At 46.3% G+C, this 12,579-nt stretch overlaps 2 non-coding genes across 2 annotated transcripts; one reads left to right on the top strand and one right to left on the bottom strand.

The window, feature by feature from the left end:
* Nucleotides 1–3,142: 3,142 nt before the first annotated feature.
* Trnat-cgu (transfer RNA threonine (anticodon CGU)) lies at nt 3,143–3,217 on the bottom strand. The gene has a single exon. It is a non-coding gene; the product is annotated as a tRNA-Thr (tRNA).
* Nucleotides 3,218–3,472: 255 nt separating this feature from the next.
* Trnat-cgu (transfer RNA threonine (anticodon CGU)) lies at nt 3,473–3,547 on the top strand. The gene has a single exon. It is a non-coding gene; the product is annotated as a tRNA-Thr (tRNA).
* The last annotated feature ends 9,032 nt before the right edge of the window (nt 3,548–12,579 follow it).

The raw sequence follows: 12,579 nt of genomic DNA, 5'->3' as shown, positions 1-12,579 counted from the left end.
GTTCTTATTTCGTCGTGGGAAGCAGTTATACTGACAGATTTTGACTGAAGAACATTAAAGAGATGATCAACATAAACAAAGCACCCTCGGTAGAAGCAAAGCAAGTAGACAAACGTAGGATCATCTATCCGTCGTTTCATTCCCACAGCACAGCTCAAAGATTCTGGGTCCCACTAAGAGTCTGTATCATCAAATATATAATTAAAAACACTATATAGCCCTAAGAAATGACTAGATGTTGTTAAACTGCCCTGTAACGAAAATTCCAGCGAGTGTTGCTTGCATGTGGCAGTTAATCCTTTCTCAATTAGCAATACAGTTCGTTTTGATGATTTGCTGAAAAACGAATGGAATACAGTAAGCTCACTTACAAACATGCGTACTTGTCACATAATTTTGAAGGCATGTAACAGTACCAAATTCAGTTGGTGTGCGTAACAATGAATAAAGAGCGCATAGCGACAGAACTGCTTCACCAATTGTTGTAGTCCTCTTTCTCTGCCCGCAATTACTGAAGCGCCATCATATGTTTGACTAACCACTTTTCCTTCCACATTCCATTCTTTCAATACTGCATGAATAATGTTTGACAAACCTTCAGCAGTTTTATCTCCAGAAACATCGTAAAATCCAACGAATCTTTCCTCAATTTTGTCTGCAATACAATACCTTAATGTTATACTCATTTGACTCTTGCATGACACGCCTAATGTTTCATCAACCTGAATCGAAATCAAATTGCAGTTCTGAATTTCAGATTTTATTTTCTCATTAACTTCCAGAGTTATCATTTCTATTACATCATTCTGTATATCTGGAGAAGTTCCTTTAAAGGTTGAAGATGATAACAGATGGTCTCGGATTAACTGCTCTCCTTGAGCTAGTAAATCCAACAATTCCATATAGTTACCTTTGTTGCTGGAGGATTCGTCTTCTCGATGGCCGCGAAAGGCTAGTTCTTGTTTACAAAGAAATACAATTGCCTGAATAAGACGAGCCAATACTCTCTTGCTGGATGCAACTTGTTTGTTGTATTTTATTGCTGTCAGTCAAGCGGCTTCAGAAAGGGCGTGCTCATTCTACTTTTGCCCAATAACTGAAATGATTATTTGTTCTGCAGGTGACGTTTTGCCATCTGATGCTTTTGTGCTTTCCTGTCAAAGTTCTTTATTGTACAAATGCCCTCATTGCATCATTCCTTTTCACCACCAAACCAAAGACATACGCTCCTGGAAATGGAAAAAAGAACACATTGACACCGGTGTGTCAGACCCACCATACTTGCTCCGGACACTGCGAGGGCTGTACAAGCAATGATCACACGCACGGCACAGCGGACACACCAGGAACCGCGGTGTTGGCCGTCGAATGGCGCTAGCTGCGCAGCATTTGTGCACCGCCGCCGTCAGTGTCAGCCAGTTTGCCGTGGCATACGGAGCTCCATCGCAGTCTTTAACACTGGTAGCACGCCGCGACAGCGTGGACGTGAACCGTATGTGCAGTTGACGGACTTTGAGCGAGGGCGTATAGTGGGCATGCGGGAGACCGGGTGGACGTACCGCCGAATTGCTCAACACGTGGGGCGTGAGGTCTCCACAGTACATCGATGTTGTCGCCAGTGGTCGGCGGAAGGTGCACGTGCCCGTCGACCTGGGACCGGACCGCAGCGACGCACGGATGCACGCCAAGATCGTAGGATCCTACGCAGTGCCGTAGGGGACCGCACCGCCACTTCCCAGCAAATTAGGGACACTGTTGCTCCTGGGGTATCGGCGAGGACCATTCGCAACCGTCTCCATGAAGCTGGGCTACGGTCCCGCACACCGTTAGGCCGTCTTCCGCTCACGCCCCAACATCGTGCAGCCCGCCTCCAGTGGTGTCGCGACAGGCGTGAATGGAGGGAAGAATGGAGACGTGTCGTCTTCAGCGATGAGAGTCGCTTCTGCCTTGGTGCCAATGATGGTCGTATGCGTGTTTGGCGCCGTGCAGGTGAGCGCCACAATCAGGACTGCATACGACTGAGGCACACAGGGCCAACACCCGGCACCATGGTGTGGGGAGCGATCTCCTACACTGGCCGCACACCACTGGTGATCGTCGAGGGGACACTGAATAGTGCACGGTACATCCAAACCGTCATCGAACCCATCGTTCTACCATTCCTAGACCGGTAAGGGAACTTGCTGTTCCAACAGGACAATGCACGTCTGCATGTATCCCGTGCCACCCAACGTGCTCTAGAAGGTGTAAGTCAACTACCCTGGCCAGCAAGATCTCCGGATCTGTCCCCCATTGAGCATGTTTGGGACTGGATGATGTGTCGTCTCACGCGGTGTGCACGTCCAGCACGAACGCTGGTCCAACTGAGGCGCCAGGTGGAAATGGCATGGCAAGCCATTCCACAAGACTACATCCAGCATCTCTACGATCGTCTCCATGGGAGAATAGCAGCCTGCATTGCTGCGAAAGGTGGATATACACTGTACTAGTGCCGACATTGTGCATGCTCTGTTGCCTGTGTCTGTGTGCCTGTGATTCTGTCAGTGTGATCATGTGATGTATCTGACCCCAGGAATGTGTCAATAAAGTTTCCCCTTCCTGGGACAATGAATTCACGGTGTTCTTATTTCAATTTCCAGGAGTGTATAAGTGACTAATACCACCGTCAGGCCTCTAATAACTTGTAACTGACGTCCCAGTGCCAGTTTACTGTCTTCCACACACATCCTCACACTGACGATCCAACATAGAAATTGCTTCGCTATTGCATACTACAAGATCCCCTGACGTATCTCCAAGAGAATAACACCGCCCTCAGGTCTCTAGTAGCTTGTAACTGATGCACCAATGACACATTGCTGTAGTCTCCTCAGCATCAAACTTACACTATGAGACAGAAATTGTTTCACGATTGCATACTACAGGGTCCCTTCTGACGTACGTCCAAGAGCCTAATACCACCCTTAACTCTCTAGTACATTGTGACAGATGCAACACTGCAACGTTACTGTAATACTCGTACTCTCGCACTGACAGTGTGTCACAGAAATTGCTTCGCATTTGCATTTTACAGGCTCCCTGCCGACGTATTTCCAAGAGAACAATACCACCCTTATGAAACTTCCTGGCAGATTAAAACTGTGTGCCCGACCGAGACTCGAACTCGGGACCTTTGCCTTACGCGGGCAAGTGCTCTACCAACTGAGCTACCGAAGCACGACTCACGCCCGGTACTCACAGCTTTACTTCTGCCAGTACCTCGTCTCCTACCTTCCAAACTTTACAGAAGCTCTCCTGCGAACCTTGCAGAACTAGCACTCCTGAAAGAAAGGATATTGCGGAGACATGGCTTAGCCACAGCCTGGGGGATGTTTCCAGAATGAGATTTTCACTCTGCAGCGGAGTGTGCGCTGATATGAAACTTCCTGGCAGATTAAAACTGTGTGCCCGACCGAGTACCGGGCGTGAGTCGTGCTTCGGTAGCTCAGTTGGTAGAGCACTTGCCCGCGTAAGGCAAAGGTCCCGAGTTCGAGTCTCGGTCGGGCACACAGTTTTAATCTGCTAGGAAGTTTCATATCAGCGCACACTCCGCTGCAGAGTGAAAATCTCATTCTGGAATACCACCCTTAGGTCTCTAGTAACTTATAACTGATGCATGGCTGCCACTTTACTGTAGTCCACACTGACGAAGCCACACAGAAAATTCTTCACATTTGCATACTACAGTCCCCTTGCCGACGTAACTTCAAGAGACTAATACCACCCAAAGGTCTCTAATAGCTTGTAACTGATGCACCGCTCCCTCTTTTCTATATTCCTTGCAAAGTCACACTGACGATGCGACATAGAAATTGGTTCATGATTCCATTCCACAGGCTCCCTGCCGACATATCTCCAAGAGGCTAATACTACCCTTAGGTCTCTTGTACACTGTGATGGATGCAACGCTGCGTCATTAATGTAATACCCTCACACAGACAATGCAACACAGAAATTAGATCATGTTTGCATTTTATGGGCTCCTTTCTTACGTATTTCCAAGAGACTAATACCACCCTTAGGTCTCTATTAACTTGTAACTGATGCACCGCTCACACTTTACTGTAGGCTCTGCACCTTAACAGTGACACTGCGACAAACAAATTTCTCCACAATTGTATACTAAAGACTCCCTTCCAACGTATCTCTATGAGACTAATTCCACCCTCAGGTCTCTAGTAGCTTGTAACTGTTGCACTGCTGCCACTTTACTTTAGTACCCGCAACCTCACACTGACAATGCGACACAGGAATTATTTCGTTATTGCATACTACATACTCTCAGCCGAAATATCTCCAAGAGACTTATACCATCCTCAGGACTCTAGTGGCTTGTAACTGATGCACCGCTGCCACTTTCTGTAGTTCCCACACCATCACACTGATGACGTCACACATAAATTACTTCACAGATGTACACTACAGTCTCCCTGCGAACGTAACCCCAAAAGACTAATACCACCGTAAAGTCTAAAGCAGGTAGCAACTGATGCACCACTCCAATTTTACTGTAGTCTCTGCACCATAGCACTGACAATGGGACAAACAAATTTCTCTGCGATTGCATACTAAAGGCTCCCTTCCTTAAGAGACTATTTCTGAAATCAGGTGTCTTGTAGCTCACAACTGATGCACCTCTGCCACATTAGTGTAATCCCGCACCCTCACACTGACAGTGAGACAAACAAATTGCTTCGTGATTGCATAGTACAAATTCCCATCCGACGTATCTTCAAGAGTTTTATTCAGCCCCCAGAACCCTAGTAGGTTATAACTGATGCACTTCTGGCACTTTACTATAGTCCATGCAACCTCAAACTGACAAAGCGACACAGAAATTGCTTCGCAATTGCATACCTCAGGCTCCCTCCTCATGTATCACCAAGGGATTAATACTTCCCTCAGATCTCTAGTAGCTTTTAACTAATGTACCGCTGCCACTTTATTTTAGACCCCGCATCCTCACATGGACAATGTGAAGTAGAAATTACTTGGCGATTGCATACTACAGAATCCCTTCTGTCGTATCTCCAAGAGACTAATACCACCCTTAGGACTCTTGTACCTTGCAACTAATGCACAGTCGCCTCTTCAGTGTAGTCCCCGCAGCATCATACTGACGATGCAACACAATAATTGCTTTGTGATTTCATACTATTACACTCCCTGCCGATTTATCTGCACTACACTAATACCACCCTCAAGTCTCTAGTAGCTTGTATTTAATGCACAACCGCGACTTTACTCTGGTCCCCGCACCCTCACGCTGACGATGCCAAAGAGAAATTTCTTTGACATTGCATACAAGAGGTTTCCTGCCAACTTTTCTCCAACACACTAATAATGCACTCAGGTCTCTGATGCACCGTTGCCACCTTACTGTACTCCCCTCACCCTCACAATGATGTTGCAATACAAAAATTACTTCGCAATTACATATTACGTGCTCACTGCCGACGTGTCTCCAAGAGACTAATACCACCCTCAGAACTCTAATAGCTTGTGACTAATGCACCGCCGCTACTTAACTGTAGTCCACTCGCCCTCACACTGAAGATGCGATATAAAAATTGCTGCAATTTGCATACAGCAGGTTACCTGCCCACGTACCTCCAAGAGACTAATAACTCCCTCTGGACTCTAGTTCCAAGTAGCTGATGCACCACTGCCACTTTACTATAGTGTCCGCGCTCGCATACTGACAATGTGACACAGAAATTGCCTCACGATTACACAGTACAGGCTCCCTGATCACATATCACCAAGAGACTAATATCACCCTCAGGTCTCGAGTAGCTTGTAACTGAGTCACTGCTGTCACTTTAGTGTAGTCCCCACACCCTCTGACGATGTGACACAGAAATTGCTTCGTGATTGCATACTGCTGGCTCCCTCCTAACATATCACCAAGAGACTAATACCACCCTCAGGTCTCTAGCATCCTGTAACCGACGCGGTGCTGCCACTTCATTGTAGTCGCCACACCACCACACTGACAATGCGACACAGAAATTGCTTTTTGATTGCATAGTACAGGCTCCATGCCGACATAAATCCAAGACATTAATAACGCCCTCAAAACACTATTAACTTGTAACTGATGCACCGCCGCCTCCTTACTGTAGTCCCCGCATCCTCATACTGACGTTGCGATTGCATACTGCAGACTGCCTGCCGACGTGTCCCCAAGAGACTGATACCTTTCTCTAGCAGCTAGTAAGTGATGTGCCACTGCCACATTAATGTCGTGTTTGCACTAGCACACTAACGATTCGACACAAAAATTGCCTCGCAATTGCATACTAGTGGCTCCAAGCCGACTTATCTCCAAGTGTGTAATACGGGACTAAGGTCGTTAGCAGATTATAAATGATGCACTGCTGCCTCTTTATTGTAGTCCCAACACATTCACACCAGCGATACAACATAGATATTACTTTGCAACTGAATACTACTGGCACCCTGCTGACGCATGTCCAAGAAGCTAATATAATACCAATCTCCGGTTCTCTAGTAGCTTGTAACAGATGCACAACAGCGACTTTACTGTTGTCGGTGCACACACACACACACACACACACACACACCAACAATATGACACAGAAACTGACACACCTTCAAACGGACGATGAGACACAGGAATTGCTTTGCGATTGCATACTACTTGCTCTCTGTTGGCGAATCTCCGAGAGACTAACACCACCCTCAGGTCTCGAGTCGCTTGTAACTCGTGCACCCCTGTCACTTTGCTGTTGTCCGCGCACCTTCACACTGATGATGTGACACAGAAATTACTTCACAATTACATTCTACAGTCTCAATGCCGATGTATCTCCAAGAGACGAATATGCCCTCAGATCTCTTGTTGCTTGTAACTGATGCTCTGCTGCCACTTTACTGAAAGCCCTGCACCCTGACACTGACGATGCAACAAAGAGATAGCTTCAGGATTAAAGCTGCTGACGTATCTCCAAGAGACTAATACCATCTCATGTCTCTAATAATGATAATAATGAGCATATGGCCAGGAGACCCCTCGCAGGGCGGCTCGGCCGCCGCTCCACAAGTTCTTTAACACCACCACGGTAACTTGCGAGTGAATGAAGATGAAATGATGATGAAAGACACACAACACCCAGTCATCTCGAGGCAGAGAAAATCCCTGACCCCGCCGGGAATCGAACCTGGGACCCCGTGCGTGGGAAGCGAAAACGCCACCGCAAGACCACGAGCCGCGGACATCTCACGTCTCTAGTACCCTTTAACTGATGCACCGATGCAACTTTACTGTATTCCCCACAATCTCACACTGATGATGCGACACAGAAATTACTTTGCAATTACATACTACAAGATCATTGCCGACTTATCTCCAAGAGACTAATACCCACCCTCAAGTCTCTAGAAGACTGTAACTGATTCACCGCTGCAACTCTACTGTAGTCCCCGCACCCTCACACTCACAATGCGAAACAGAAATTACTTTGCGATAGAATACTACATTCTATCAACAGACGAATCACCAAGAGAATAATACCATCCTCAAGTCTCTACTAGCTTGTAACTGATGCACCGCTGCAACTTCACTCTAGTCCACGCACCCTCACAGTGACAATGCAGCACATAGCATGCTTTGCGATTGCATACTACTGATCCATTGCCCAAGTTTCTGCAAGAGACTAATTCCACTCTCAGGTCTCTAGCAAATTCTAACTGATCCACCACTGCCACTTAGGGTAGTCCCTGCACCCTCACACTCATGATCCAACACAGAAATTTCTTCATGATTGCATACTGCAGGCTCAATGATGACGTTTGTCCAAGACGCTGCTACTGACCCTGGAAGCTAGCTCCATTGCCAATTTACTTTGGTCCTGCATCCTCACGCTGGCGATACAAAACACAAATTGTTCGCAATTCAATACTAATAGCGCCTGCCAAAGTATCTCTAAGAGACTAATACCACTTTCAGGTCTCTATCAGCCTTTAACTGATTCACCGCTGCCACAGTACTGTAGTCCCCCACCCTCACACTGACGATGCGACACAGAAATTGCTCTTTGACTGCATAGTACAGGCTCCATGCCATCGTAAATCCAAGAGATTAATAACACCCTCAGAACACTATTAGCTTGTGACTGATGCAAGGCTGCCTCCTTACTGTTGACCCCGTATCCTGACACTAACGATGCAACACCGAAATTGCTTCGTGACTGCATACTACAGGCTGCCTGCCGACGTATCTCCAAGACAGGCTCCCTGCCGACTTATATCCAAAGGACTAATACTGCCCTCATGATTCTAGTAGCTTGAAACTGATGCACTGCTGCCATTTTGCTGTAATCCCCGCACTCACACACTGGCGATGCGACACAAAAATTGTTTCACAATTGCATATTACAGGTAATCTGCTGATGTATCTCCATGAGACTAGTGTGGCCCTCTGTTATCTTGTACCTTGTGAATGATACAATGCTTCCACTTCACTGTAGTCCCCCCAACCTCACACTAACGATGCAACACAAAATTGCTTCGCGATTGCATACTACAAGCTCCCTACCGACGTATCTCCAAGACATTAATACCACCCTCAGATCTCACGTAGTTGGTAACTGATGCACCGCTGCACTTTACTGTAGTGCCCCCACCATCACACTGACGATGCAACATGTTAATTGCTTCACGAATGCATACAACAGGCTCCCTGCCGACATATCTCCAAGAGAGTAATACCACCAACAAGTCTCTAGTAGCTTGTAGCTGATGCTTGACTGCCAATTTACTGTAGTACGCGCACCCTCACACTGACGATGCTACTCTTAAATTGCTTGGCGATTGCATACTACAGGCTCAGTGTCGACGTATCATGAAGAGCTAATAACGCCCTCAGGTCTCTAGTACCTTGTAGCTGATGCACCACTGCCACTTTACTGTGGTCCCCACACCCTCACACTGATTGTGCGACACAAATATTGCTTCGCGATTTGATTCTATATCCTCCCTGGCATTATATCTCCAAGAGACTAATACCACACTCAGGTCTCTAGTACCTTGTAGCTGATGCACAAAAGTCAGTTTACTGTAGTCCCTGCAAGCTCACACTGACGATGTGAACCAGAAATTGCCTCACGAATGCATACCCCTGGCTGCCTGCTGACGTATGTAAAAGAGACTAATACCGCCCTCAGGACTGTAATAGCTTGTAACTGATGCACCACTGCCACACTACTGTAGCCCTGCACCCTCACACTGATTATGCGAGACAAATATTGCTTCGCGATTGCATTCTACAGGCTCCATGCCGACGCATCTCCAAGAGACTAATACCACCTTCAGGACTCTAGTAAATTGAAACGGATGCCACACTCCTACTTTACTGTAATCCCTACTCCTTCACACTGACGATGTGACACAGATATGGCTTTGTGATTGCATACTACAGGTTCCCAGCCGACTCATCTACAAGGGACTAATACTGCCTTCATGTCTCTGGTAGCTTGTAACTGATGCACCGCTACTATTTTACTGTAGTCCCCGCACCCTCACACTAAGGATGCAACGCCAAATTGCTTTTTGATTGCATACTACCGGCTCCTCGCCGACATATCTCCAAGAGATTAATACCACTCTCAGGTCTCACATAGTTGGTAACTGATGCACTGCTCCCACTTTACTTAAGACCCTGCACCATCACACTGACGATGCAACACAGAAATTGCTTAGCAGTTGCATACTACAGACTCCCTACCAACATTCTCCAGGTGTCTAGCAGCTTGTAGCGGATGCACCACTGACAATCTACTGTAGTCCTCGCACCCTCACACCAAAGCTGTGACACAGGAATTACTTCGTAATTTATACTGCAAGCACACTTCCAATGTATCTCCAAGAAATAATACCACCCTCAAGTGTGTGGTCGACATTAACTCATTTACTGCTGCCACGTTACTGTATTCCCCACAGCCTCACACTGACGAAGCTACACGGAAATTGCTTAGTGAATGCTTACAACAGGCTCCCTGCTGACGTATCTCCAAGAGGGTAATACTCCCCTCAGGTCTCTAGTAGCTTGTAGCTGATGCATGACTGCCAATTTACTGTAGTCCCCACACCCTCACAATGACGATGCTACTCTGAAATTGGTGGCGATTGCATACTACAGGCTCCCTTCCTATGTATCACCAAGAGACTAATACCACCCACAGGTCTCTAGTAGCTTGTAGCTGATGCACCACTGCCACTTCACTGTAGTCCCTGCACCCTCACATTGAAGACGCAACAGAGAAATTGCTTCACGACTGCATACTACAGGCTCTATGCCGGCGTATCTGCAAGATATTAATACCGCCCTCATGTCTCTAGCACAGTGTAACTGATGCACCACTGCCACTTCCTTGTAGTATCGCACATTGACATTGATGATGCGACAAAAAAATTGCTTTACGATTGCATACTACAGGCTCCCTGCTGATGTATCTCCAAGAGACTAATACCGTCCTAAGGTCTCTAGTAGCTTGTAACTGATGCACTGCTGCCCCTTTACTGTAGTCCCTGCCTTCTCACACTAATGTTGTGACACAGAAATTGCTTCACGACTGCATACTACAGGCTCACTACTGACGTATCTCCAAGAGACTATTACAGCCCTCATGTCTCTAGCAGCTTGTAACTGATGCACCGCTCCCACTTCACTGTAGTCCTAGCACCCTCACACTGACGATGCTATATAGAAATTGCTTCGTGATTACTTACTACAGGCTCCCTGCCGAAGATGTTACAACACCATCAGTCGCCATTTGCCTTCCATGTCCTTCAAATCATAACTGAAGTCTGTATTCTGTACAACTTGTACATAACCTTTTCCTACCTTCACAACTGCAAAGAGTGTACTCCAGTCAACTGCTCACTTGTACCCCTCCTGATCAGTTCATGAGGCTCAGCAGTGGCTCATGCCTCAAGTCAGAAACGTCCATTCATTCCAACCACCAGCTAGCTCTGGCATGCGCCTGGACTGCAAATAGAGTCATCCTAGGAAACCAGCTACATGTTTATCAGTTTAATTGCAATTAAATATTATGATTGCAGCATCAACCTGGTGACATTTAACAACACTTAGCGCAACTGCACTATTTTGTGTGTGTGTGCCTGTATCGGTTTGACATGGGGGGGGGGGGGGGGGGGCAGACTATACTCTGAACCTATCGCAGGTGAATCCACTGTCAGACACCACACCAGACATGTTACGAGTGTATTCACCAACGAACCCTACCCTGGTCATAATGCATGATGGTTTCACCTCCAAACCCTATCCTGGCTAAATAGCATGGTGAATCTACTTTCGAACCCCTATCATGTCAGAAAGCAAGATGGGTTCACCTCCAAACTCTACCCCAACCATAACACATGGTGGGTGGGCCTTCAAAAGCCATCCTAACCATAATGCACGCTGGATCCACCTTCAAACCTTGTCCCTGATGCAATGTGTGGTGGCTGCACATTCAAACCATATCCCAATCCTATCTCGAACCTACCCTGTGCCCTGGGGGAGCCTGCCATGTGAAACCGATACATGCGCACACACATACACACACACACACACACACACATACACACACACAGGTTGTGCTAGGTGTTGATAACTGTACTACATTTATAGGCAATTTTCAAATACATGGTCAGAAGTGATGTCATGACCACATGAGCAGAATTGATATAAAATCGGTAAAATTACGAAAATCGATGGAAAATGTGTATAAATTGAAGGAAATTAAGTCAAAATGCGAGGAATTGAGGGAGAAATTCTTGTACATGAGAACGTGAGAATATGAGAGGAAGTGGCATGGAAGCACTGGGAAGCAGGGAAACAGTAATTTTTCGTGGGCAGCGATAAGTCAGCTGGAACAGATTGTTTGACATCGATGACCACCAAACATAGAGTAATAAATTTATACATGTCGGATTACAAGGCCAGGTGTGACCCCCAGGTTATCGGTACCGCCTTATAAATTTGTATAAAGCGTCCTTAGCTAAAGAGCGCTGTTTTATCAGCTTGAATCTGTGCAAGACAGTTATGTGTTTCAAACTCTAACAAACAGTATTTACAATGTGTTTCTCTGTACTCTATACCAATCACAACCATGTGATGTCAGCTAACAAATACCTTACAGAACAGCTGCTGCATGGTTTTTAACAACATTCTGTTGTATGTCCATTGAGATAATAGGGATACATATAAGTTGACTGCTGTCTTGGATCCTTTCCTAGAACAGAGAACCATCTGGCTCTAAATTAATGTGGATCTGCATTAAACGACGATAGAAAGTAGATGGAGCAATTGGTTAAGAGGGGTTGTAACGAAGTGTGATTTAATGGCAGACTGATGATGCATTCTCTAGAGAGAGGGAGAAGATGTGACAGGTCATTTATCGCGCATTTAACTTTTTTTCTATTGTTTTCTTGGGCTGGATCAGTTGTGTGGTCTAACCTGCATTTGACTCATATGCATCTGCATATTCTATGTCTGACTTAGAGCTCTATCTT

The sequence above is a fragment of the Schistocerca serialis genome, chromosome 2 (genome assembly GCF_023864345.2).
Source record: "Schistocerca serialis cubense isolate TAMUIC-IGC-003099 chromosome 2, iqSchSeri2.2, whole genome shotgun sequence".
NCBI lineage: Eukaryota > Metazoa > Arthropoda > Insecta > Orthoptera > Acrididae > Schistocerca > Schistocerca serialis.
This window is presented reverse-complemented; position numbering and strand designations above follow the sequence as displayed.